Below are 12,199 nucleotides of genomic sequence, written 5' to 3' on the forward strand. Positions count from 1 at the left end.
TTGAGTGGTCACCCAAGAGCTTCAGAAGCCCAAAGGCAGACACACAAAAAGAAACACAAGGTTTATTCACATGAGGATTGAGGAATAAGAACAGAAAGAGAAAAAATGTACTGGCCAGCAAGTGACCAGGTGCCAACTGTCCTGTTCCATGTAGTGTCCACCTGAGCAGAAACGGGAGTCCAGGCCCAAGCCTCATGTGACAAGATAGCAGCTGCCGAGACCAGAGCAGGACTGGTAGCTGTGATGAAAAGCAGGCAGAGAGACAGGAGGGTAAGTGGAGAACGTGGCTATCTGGCTGCTGAGCAGAAGCAGGAGCAGCAAGGCAGATGCCTCTGTCAGCCATGCAACAGGAAGCCAGCTGGAAAGAGTCCTGCCTGTGCTGGGCTTCAGAGTTTACATCTCAGCTCCCTCAGCCCCTTAAACGCATCTCCTCACCATTCAGGAAGTCAGGGGTAGAGCAGAAAACTCTGCCTTTCCCATCCAGCTGGCCACTAGCACCAGTGGGTGCCTGGCAGCCGGGCTTGGCCCACTTGGGGGAGGTGGGGAGAGGGCCTCTGGAGCCCCAGCAGCAATGTCAGACAGGGAGCCTCAGAGCAGGGCAGCCAGTGTGCAGTGGCTGCTACAGCCCCATGGGACTAGCTTGGAGGGTGTTCCTCCAACAATATGAGGTGTCTTAAATATAAGTATACTATGAAGACACAAACTTCTTGCAAACTACATTTCTAAAGAAGAAAATATATGAGTATTCTTTTTTTTTTAACTTTTTTTTTTTAAACGATTTATTTATTTATTTATACAAGCACTGGGTACAGTCAGAAGCACGGGAGGGTGAGAGAATTCACCAGAGCCAGAGCGGGGAGCAGAGCAGGCAGAAGGACCGAAGTACACTGCTGAGGGGAGCAGCGGGCGGCAGGAGAGGTCTGCGCGCCGTGTGGGACCCTCCTCCCGTGACCGGGGAGCAGCCAGGGATCGAACTAGCGTTGCAGAGGCTGCGGGCAGCTTTGCAACCCAGCCCTCAACCGCTGCGCCACCAGGGAGGCCCAATATATGAGTATTCTTTCTCCAACCCTCTATAGACTATACTTACCTAGATACACTAAGATGGTGCCATTTTCTTATTCATTAGATTTCTAGATAGAAATTTAGAATAATCTTTCAAGCTATCAAAAAATAAAACTGATTTTGTGATATCAATATCTGTTATTTGAGTTTGTGTTATAGATTCTTTTTATAGTACATGAGACATCACATTGTAAAAATTAGTAAAACCATAGGAATATTGATGAAAAGATATCTGATTTTTACATCTAGGAGGTTAGTTGCACCGATTCTATAATGGGATCCACATGAACTTGCTGAATTCCTATCATGTACTTAGAGGATACACAGTTCTTGCTATTGTCCTTAAGGAATAGTATGGAAGTTATTTCATTATATTGAAACTGCAAATGTGGGGAATGTCACAGTTTATGGGTCCTCATCCATGTGCTTATAATTGCAAGATACAACTCAAACACAAGGTGGAACAACAACAAAGTTTATTTATAAGAGGGAAATTGGGAGCAATGAAAAAGACATAGGTTTCTAAGGCCACAACTGGTCAACTGTCCTAACCCAAATAGTGTCTGCAATGACCATAGTCCAAACCAAAAACTGTTTTTGAATGATGGCATTGTCTTTCCAATGAGATCCCAGAGCTGGTGGCACACTGACAAATGATGGACCAGGACCCTACTCATGGTGGCAGGTGGAGGTAGTCACACAGGGAGCATTACTGAGGCAGCCACATGGCAGCCAGCAGTGCAGTCTGGAGGCTGGACTGGGCAGTGCTGGAAGCAACAGTAACAGGAAACATCTCCTGAGGTAGCACAGGCATGGGCCAGACAGTTCTTAGAGAACCAGGCCCAGGCACGGGCCAGCAGCACCAGTCAGAGCATGGTGTGGAGGATCAGGCACTGGCCTGTGGCAGTCAAATCGGCATGCTGAGTGCATCTGGATCTCTCTGTTCACTGGCCTTTCATGGCTTTCAGTATGCAAATTGCAAACTTGATCGGAACATTTTCAAAATCAGCTCCTGTTTTAAAACCCGCTCTCCATGGCACATGAAATCTGACCTGCGCCATGTCAGCTGGCTCTGCTGCACCACCTAACAGGCTCCATGGAGCTCCTCTTACAGTTCCCCACTCTCAATTCTAGTCACAATTTCTATGGTGATGAAAGTCAGATGTCTGGATTCTGGGCTGCAATCACAGAATTCAATATGAACACAGCCTGCTGGAGTGGCCATACTTGGTGGAGGCCTGAGTTTAGTGTGGCAACAGGTCACAGCCCTTGCTGCAGGCAGCAAAGGTTGCCCAACCACAGGAAACCCTCTCTCAGGAGTTGCATGAATTGCTCTGGATCAGATAAGAGTCATCTGAGACACCAGTGAGTGCTCAGATCAGCCTCTGTGGTCCTGAGACCTCAGCTCAAGTCTTTTCCTTGCAAGCTCCTGTAGTACAAATATGAAACAGAACTGTCTGCCCGAGCATCGCCAGTTCCTCTTGCCCCACACTCACAGGTGCAGCCTTTTGGACGAGCTCCCTGTCCCATTGTCCAGGTTGTTGGCACTGTCTGTTTGGGGTCTTGAAGTACCATGAGGTTTCTAACGTCTGAACCAGTTCTAAGCTCATCATTTCTAACCACAACATCTAAAATTACTAGATACAAAAGAGAAAGCTTGCAGTCATACAATTCATGTGCATATTGATTTTCAACAGAATTCTTTCCATGGAAAATTTAAAATCAAATTTCTAAAACTAGGGAAGATTGATAGCTGAGCTTTATATGACCAAACTGGCAATCCCAAGGTTGCAGGAAAGCTTTTTGTTGTGGCCTTCCTGTAACCCCAGTGACCTGTACAGTTGTGGGGTTTTTGTTTGTTTGTTTGTTTACTAACATGAACTAACTTAGTATTTAAAACTGAGTAGGTTGGGACCTCCTTGCTGGTGCAGGGGTTAAATCTCAGCACTATCAAGCTGAACCCCAGCCCTCTCCTGTCTCACCTGCTGCTCCCCTCAGCAGTATATTTCAATAGATTCACTTGTTCTGCTCCCCACTCTGTCTCTGGTAAATCCTCTCACCCCCTGCACCTCTGTCCTACACCCCAGTTCTTGTATGCATATATATATATATATATATATATATATATATATATATATATATAAAACAGAAAATAAAAAAATAAATAAAAAGAAACTGAATGGGTCACTCTAGTGTCCACCAAGAAGTACTAAAGAGAACACATACCCTAGAGGCAAGTCCTGAATTCTAATGTCACCTAAGTCTCAGCTACTCCTTAACATTAAGATTACAAGACTGGGCGTCCCTGGTGGCGCAAGGGGCTAAGCACAGCACTATGAAGCAATCACAGCCCCTGCAGCACAAATTTGATCCCCAGACAGCCAGGGAGCAACCCACATGGTGAAGCAGACCTCTCCTGACTTGCCCACTACTCCCGTCAGCAGTGTATTACAGTAGATCTACCTGTTCTGCTCCCCACTCTATCTCTGGTGAATCCTCTCACCCCCCACCCCGCACCTCTGGCCCGTATCCCAGCTCTTGTATGCATAAATAAATAAATCTTATAAAAACTTAATATTAAAAAATAACAATGACAAGACTGCATACAATAATGTTTTCTTCTTTTTCTGAAATCATGTCATATATGGTATATTTTCCAGTGGTAATGGAAATGCATATATCTCGCGCAATGTTTCCTAAATCAAGCATTACATAAGTGTTGTAGTTATAACCAAACTGGGAAAATCATAATAGAGAGAGTAAAATAAAACCACAAATTGGGCCCACCTTAAAATGACAATGAGTAAATAAATTCAGAAAAACAATTGTAAAAGAAAACATCTCAGGCCCAGCTTACCCATTTCAGGTAAGCATAAGGACTCTGGGGGGATCTGAGTCCCTGCATTCACAGTCCCAAACCTGGAAGACTGCAACCATCCCTTTGAGGAAGAAACAAATGAAATTAGTTCTTAGCACTGTGCTCTGCACTCTGAAGGAACAGGATGGTTGAAATAAATGCCTGAAAGAACTATGGGCTCTATTAAAGAGAAGTGAGATGTCACAAAGTGAACTAAATACATCAGTACTCAAGGTGCCCTAACTTAAGGTGGGCGACCTAAGCACAGAAAGGCCCAGAGACTAGAGCCTTCCACAGTGGGGGGCAAACGTGAACAGGTGACCAGCACGGTCACCTGTTGAGGTTGGGGAGACATCCTTGAGGTTGGGGAGAAACCAACCTGACTAGCCTCAGGGACACTGAAGCCAGTGAGGACTAAGGTCTCTACGAAGGGTGGTGCTGGGAATGGAGAACTCTGGAAACCCCCTCTGAGCCATAGGATAGTTGGCAGTTGACCTACATGTGATGTTACGAGAAAATCATCAAGACATAGGGTTGAGTGAGAAGCATAAAATGTAAAATACTGACTGTAGACCACATAATGATTTTTTTTTTTTATAGAGGCATGCTTTATTTATTTGTTTGCTGGTTTCTTTGTTTGTTTTGTTTATACATGCACTGGGTACAGTCAGAAGCGCGGGAGGGCGAGAGAATTCACCAGAGCCAGAGCGGGGAGCAGAGCAGGCAGAAGGACCGAAGTACACTGCTGAGGGGAGCAGCAGGCGGCAGGAGAGGTCTGCGCACCATGTGGGACCCTCCTCTGGTGGCCGGGGAGCAGCCGGGGATCGAACCCGCGCCGCAGAGGCCGCGCGCAGCTTCGCAACCCAGCGCTCAACCGCTGCGCCACCGGGGAGGCCCCACATAATGATTTTTTCACAAGTGACAGAGCCTGTGTGTTTGCACACCCAGGGGAAGTTTTAGAGGATATGTGGCAAACTATTCATTGCTGTTGCTCAGAGGAAGGGTAATGGGAATCTCGGTGGGGCCAGGAAATTTCTTTTTTTTTTTTTAAAGGTTTATTTATTTATTTATACAAGTACTGGGTACAGTCAGAAGCATGGGAGGGTGAGAGAATTCACCAGAGCCAGAGCGGGGAGCAGAGCAGGCAGAAGGACCAAAGTACACTGCTGAGGGGAGCAGCGGGCGGCAGGAGAGGTCTGCGCGCCATGCGGGACCCTCCTCTGGTGGCCGGGGAGCAGCCAGGGAATCAAACCGATGCTGCAGAGGCTGCGGGCAGCTTCGCAACCCAGCGTTCAACCACTGTGCCACCGGGCAGGCCCAAGGGGGCAGGAAATTTCTTTTCCTCCTGTGTGCATTTTTTAACTGCTTGAAGGAAAGAGGAGGGGAATGGAGAAGAGTTGTGAAGGAGGAAGATGTGGGAGAAGATAAATGGACAAAGAAGTGAATCCTATTTCATTGAAAATGATTAAGACTGGAGAATTAACTAGCTGAAGAATCAAAAGCTCTAGTCATATACTAAAAAATGTGGTAAAATAGGCAAAAGAAAACAAAACTTTGGATTAAGTAAATAGGGGGATTGAAAAACAACAAGTACTACTATTTTAATGAAGAAGAAATGACCATGGTCTTAATTATTGGTTGCTCATAGAAACTCTAACTTATCATAAGCAAATTGTTCCCCCAAAAAGGAGGAAACAATATTGACATTATCAAAAGAAAAAAATTGTTGCTTTTCATTTTAGAGGTCACATTATTTAGAATTCAAAAAGGGAAAATTAAGATTATCAAAACAGCTACAAGGCAGAGTTTACCTCTTGAAAGAAAATGTATGCACGTACAAGTTATGCAGATTTCAACAGCAATTACTACTCCCAAACACAATTCTCCACCCAGGCACAGCATCCTGGAAGGATTCACTCTACCCTGACCTGTGGCATGCACTTCACATGCTCAGTTGAGCCAAGTCTAAAGCACACTCTGCTCAGCAACAGGATCCTATTATGTGTCCACGCATGACTATTCAAGGAGGCAAAACCTAATTTGTTTACATTCCTTGACCCTCCAAGTGAAGTATCCAAATGAAACCATTGTGTGTGTAATAAAGTGACATTGGTGGTGTGACAGCACAGGGTTCAGGACTTCCAAAACTGCTGCAGTGTTGGGGATTACAGGAGAGTCTCCAACCCTTCATGAACCCCAGGACCCCCTGACTCCATGCTAGTGATTATCTTCAAAACTAGAGAAGAAAGAAGTGTTTTCTTGTTCATAAAGGAGGGTGTTTATGATTTAAGATGATCACAATTAATACAATGTTTTTCTTGACTGGTAAAACTGATCCCAAACTACTTCCCTGGAAAGGAACACATACTTTACACTGTTCAGAGCTCTTTTCAGTCAATTATTGGCCTTAAATCAAAGTTATACACACATTAAAGTGGAAAATATATTCTGCTTTGTGCCTTACATTTACTTTCATTGGAAATAGAAGGCTGGATAAGAACTTGGTTATTGATGAGCAAGAAATTTATAAAACTTTTTAGGAAAAGAAATCAATCATCTTTCTCATGGATCATTGCAGGCATATTCAAAATGCAATCATTCACTCAGCAAACTTGAAGACTTTACATGTAATCTGTACATCACAAGACTTTAGGAATTCTTAGCTGAAGAAGTCTGGCTCTGCTCCCTGAGTACTCACTCCATTTGAGAAACAGGCATGGAAATTTATGATAATGATAATCACTTTATGATAATGTGCTGTGTTGAGGGCTAGAAACTCTAGAGGCTGGAGCAGAGGGAGTTCCTGACACCTAGGGGCACCAAGGAAGGTGTCTCTGCTCTTCCTAGGTATTGATTTGGTAAGATGGGGGGGCGGGGTTGGTAGAAAGAGACAGGAAGGGCATTTCAGAACAAAGAGACAGCACATGCCAACTTACAGAGCTAAAGGCAGTGTAAGTGTTGTGGAGTATAAAGGATCTGCAAATGATTGCATTTTCCTCTGTAGTCAAGGAAGAGCCCTGTAACACTTAAATTAGAATGGTGATCTTAAAATATTGGTGTTTTAAGCAAGTCACTCTGACAACAATGTGGAGAATAGCTCAACAGAAAGTTATCTTACGTAGGAAAACAAATTCAGGGAAAATGAAATTTTGAGAGCTGTAACAATAGAAATGGGAAAGAGGAAATGGACCCAAAAAGACATATAGGAAATCAAGTAAATAAGACCAAATTTACTCATGAAAGTATTATTTATTAAGCAAAAAAATAGTGAAAAAGTAGATAAATTCTTTCACATATGTACTATGAGATACTATACAACAATTAAAATCTTATTTTAAAAGGCTATCATGGAGTGTATACTAATGATATTTTAATCCAGTGTTTAATGCAGTTAGAAAATGTAGGCAAACTATGATCACATTTTTATAAAAAGAAAATTTCAAATAATCAGAATTTAAAGAGACTGAAAGTATGACCATTAAAATCTTGTAGGTTATTATACAGGATGTGGAATTGTAATTTTTATTTTCATCTTTAGAATGCCCTCAATTTATAATAAGCTAGTATTATTTTCAAATAAAAGTATTAGATAATATTTTAAAAGACCAGGATCCTGTATAAGTGATTTAACCAAGACATTCAAGCTATAAAATATCTAAATAAAGGAAAGCTTTTAAAGGATAAAAAGAGTTTAATTCTGATTTAATGAATTATTTATCAATTCTTCTGCAGCAATTTCTTCACAATCATCACAGAACCCATGTGAAAGTTACTATTAACCCATTTTACAGATGAGAAAAAACAATCATTAAAATTGCCCAAGATCATACATGTACTACTAGTCCTCCCACTAAACACACTCATTCAAAATAACTTTTATAAAACCTTGACATGAAGAAAATCCAGATATGCAATGTCCAAATAGGATTTTTAGATCTAATGTGTTTTTCTTCTCTCTGTTAATATTTCCCAATACATAATTATAAAGATTGCATGCATCAACATAAACCATCAGTCAAAAACTAAGTTTGCCTCTGTAACAAATTAAATTTTTTAAAGATTTGTTTATTTATGCATACAAGAACTGGGGTACAGGCCAGAGGTGTGGGGGGTGAGAGGATTCACCAGGGACAGAGTGGGGAGCAAACCAGGCAGATTGACTGAAATACACTGCTACGGGGAACAGCAGGCAAGTCAGGAGAGGTCTGCTGCGTCATGTGGGTAGCTCCCTGGCCGGGAATCGAACTTGTGCTGGAGAAGCTACCAACAGCTTCACAGCGCTGTGCTTAACCCCTTGCACCACCAGGGAGGCCCACAAATTAATTATTAATAGCTGAGAATACACTATGTGAAGGAATACTAGAAAAAAGAAATTAACTATTTAACTACTTCAAAGTCCTGATGGGTTCCTCCTTGGGGAGCAGAGCTCAGGCAGCTGGGGGCATTGCTGTAGGAGTATCACTTGAGGACTATCACTTGCTCCCACTGCTGTCTGATGGCGTCCTCTAGTGGTGTTGAATGTTTGGGAGCTCATACACCCATTAAGAATATGAAAACTATGGATCTCTTCCCCCACTACTACACTACTAAAAAATGCACAGTTTTACAGCAAATTTGCAAATAAAGAAATTTATGAAAGGAAAAAATACGTAAGCAAGTCCTTGAAAGAAAACCTGCTCACCATGGGGTTGAGCAAGTAATCCGGTGATTGACCAACAGAATAGCTTAAATGACACTAGATTTAAAGATGCTTGACAGTGTCACTGCTTGTGCAAAGGGAAAAAAAAAAAATCAAGTGGGCTTAAGTCACCTAATATATCAGTAGCAAACATGTTTTCATCAACAAATATATGCCTTTCATTTTAGCAAATACCTTATTTCCTTCCCACTAGTTTTTAAATTTACCATAGTCTAAAAAATTGCTTTTATTTTCATAAAGGTAATTTCAGTTTTTTAACTTAAAAATTATTTTCAATCTTCCATTCAAACTGCTGTGTTCACAGTTTGCTGTAATTTATTTATGTAAAGTTTAAATGTAAGTTTTCACACCTCAACATGGCATAATGGAGAGAACGGAATCACCTTCTTCCTTGAAAACAACTTGAAAAAAACACTGATATGTGCTCCTAGAAAAACCCAAACACTTGGAACCAGCTTTACAGATTCAGGACATCCCCAGGGGATTCAAGAAAAAAGTTGGTGGCTGCTGAGGGGAAAGAAGGCTAGGAGGAGGCCCCAGGGGGAGGGAACATGTCAATGTTAAGTCAAACCAAAGGAAACAGAGGACATCAGAAAAAAATTTCCAAGGAGGGCAGTGGGAGCTCAGCAGACTAGGACCTGGGAAATTGGGAAGCCTGCCATTGGAGTGGCGTGGCCACTGAAAGCTCCTGCCTGGAAGAAAGCAAAGAAAATCCAGGTGGAGCCAGGCGGGACTCCATAAAAAGTTTGACACCAAAAAGAAGGACTCTAGAGTGAACTCACAAATCCTCTGGGAAGGCAAACCAAGGGGCCTAAATGTCTCAGCCCTGCTGAAGCTGTAGCTGACACAACGGTGGGGCAGCACAGCCATTGTGGGTGCCACAGTGAGATGTGGGCACACACGTGCACCCTGAACACACAAAGCACCACCTCTGAGCCAGTGAAAATCATCCGCAGTGTATGAGCCCGGAGATCTGGATATTGGCAACCCCTGGAAGGTTCAAGCTTTACAGTTTAGGAAGCCCAAAAGAACAACAGGGAGCTGGGGAGGGAAGTGAAAACAAACCAAGCACGGAATGCAGCTTGCTGTGCAACAAAACAGGAGACAGAGGTGACTAACCTCACTCCTCATCCAAGTTCAAGTATTAAAGCCCTAGATGCTTTCCTTCCCCCCCACTTCATACCAAGGTAAACAAAGAGAACAAAGATAGATCTCCACCACCCCAACCACAAATACACACATAAACAGTAATAAATAAGCAGTATACATGCCTAGCAAGCAAGGAACATCTCAACACAAGATGGAAAAGCAAAATAAGAAGGACAGAAGTCCTGGGACAAGTGTAAAGGAGACAGAAATAGAAAAAGTATCTGACAATGATGTCAAACAACAAAATTAAGTGTCAAATGAGATACTGGAAGGCCAGTCAAAGACAGACAGGTAGACACGGGAACTCAGGAGATCTAGGAAAAAGGAGAGTTCTCCACTAAGGAGAATGAATGTATAAAAAGATCACAAAAAAAGATGCTGAGTAAAAAGCAGAATTACCTAGACCATGCTTTAAATAGAATCAAAATGGCAGAAGAAAGAATTTCAGCTGTAGAGGACTCAAATTACATTTTTTAGTGTCACCACTTCCAGCAGGTCACCAATGAGGTGGGCTCCTACATGAAGAAGATTGGCTACAACCCATTCATCATGGCTTTTGTCCCCATCTCCAGCTGGCATGGTGACAACATGCTGGAGTCCAGTACTAATACACCCTGTTCAAGGACTGGCAGGTAGAGACAGGAGCGCTAGGCCACTGGGTGACCTGGCTAGAGGCTCTGTTCTCCAGTGCCCTCCTACCCACCCTGTCAACAAGCCCCTGAGGCTGCCCCTGCAAGAGGAGTACAAGATTGGCGGCAAGGCAGGGTGCCTGAAAGCTGAGTGGAGTGTGGCTCCCTGAAATTCAGGATGGTGGTGAACTTTTCTCCCACCAATCTCACCACAGAGTTCAAGTCTATACCACGAGATGTACCACAAGGCCTTGGCCAAGGCCCTGCCCAGTGACACCATGGGCTTCAACATGAGGAAAGCACCTGTGAAGGACACCTGGCATGAGACCATGGCTGGAAGGAGCAAGAATGACCTCCCCATGGGGGCTAGAAGCTTTGTGGTCCAGGCAACTGTCCTGGACAGGGCAGGATCAATACCAGCTGTACCCTGGTGCCCACTGTCACCACAGTTATTCAAAGTACTCCTGGAAGTCCTAGCTAAAAAAATTAAGTGAGAAAAAACCATAAAAGAAGTGAAAGTGTCACGATTTGCAGATGATGTGCTAATACCTAGAGAAACCAAAAGATTCTACCAAAAAAAGAAACAAACAAAATTCTAGGAACAATAAATGAATACAGTAAGGTGACAACATACAAAATCAATATACAAAAATCAGTACACGTCTATATGTGAACCATGTATCAGAAGAAAGGGAAATAAGGAAAACAATTCCATTTACAATCAGACCAAAAAAAATTGAAATTCCTGGGAATAAACTTAATGAAAGAGGTGAAGGGCTTATATCATGAAAACTATAAAACTATTAAAGGAAAGAAGACACAAAGAAATGAAAAAATACCCAATGCTCATGGGTAGGAAGAACTAATATCATTAAAATAACCATACTACCCAAAGCAATTTAGAGATTTAATGCAATACCTAACAAAACACCAACAATTATTGAGTGTATATGGAAGCACAGTACAGCTAAAACAATCTTGAGAGAAAAGAAGAAAACAGTGCAGTACTGGAACAAAAACAGAAACAGACCAATGGAACAAAATGGAAAGTCCAGATATAAATCCATATAAATATGGATGGTCAAGTTTTGACAAAGGCATTAAGACCACACAGTGGAGAAAGGACAGCTTTTTAATACATGGTGCAAAGCAACACAGATAACCACATATAAAAAAAAATAAAGAGAAACCCATATTTAATACTATACATGCAAATGGATTAAATAAATGGATTAAATAAATATTAAGAAATTAAAAACCAAAACCATAAAGTACTTGAAAGAAAATATAGGGGATACACTACAGGACATCTACCATAGAGAGGTATTTGGGACTACAACCACAGCAGCAAAGGGAAACAAAAGCAAAAATAAACAAGTTGGGCTATATCAAACTTAAAAGATTTTGTACCTCAAAAGAAACCTTAACAAAAACAAAAAGGCAACCTACAGAATGGGATAAAAATATTTGCACACCATACATGTGATAAGAGGTTAATCTCCAAAATTTACAAAGTACTTACACAACCAACAACAAAAAAACAAATCACCCAGTTAAAAAACTGGGCAAAGAACCTCAAAAGAGGGGGCGGAGCAACATGTGGGCGAGGAGACGCTGCGAGTAAGATCTCCCATTAAAAAAAGTTAATAGGGAGGAAAAGCGGCAGGTCCCAGTGAGAACTGGGACACGGCAGATAAACAGACGACTCCAGCAAACTACCGAAGAAGAAAGTGGCCATAAAAGAGGACCAGAAGGGAGGGAAGCGCAGAACCCTGCTCCCCTCCCCCGCCCACAGAGGCGGCA

The 12,199-nt window shown here is 42.4% G+C and overlaps 1 pseudogene; it reads left to right on the forward strand.

The window, feature by feature from the left end:
• Nucleotides 1–1,874: 1,874 nt before the first annotated feature.
• LOC119242826 (elongation factor 1-alpha, oocyte form-like) lies at nucleotides 1,875–10,890 on the forward strand (annotated as a pseudogene).
• Nucleotides 10,891–12,199: the final 1,309 nt, after the last annotated feature.

Source organism: Talpa occidentalis, unplaced genomic scaffold (assembly GCF_014898055.3).
Source record: "Talpa occidentalis isolate TD23 unplaced genomic scaffold, MPIMG_talOcc4v2.1 talOcc4.13, whole genome shotgun sequence".
NCBI classification, from domain to species: domain Eukaryota; kingdom Metazoa; phylum Chordata; class Mammalia; order Eulipotyphla; family Talpidae; genus Talpa; species Talpa occidentalis.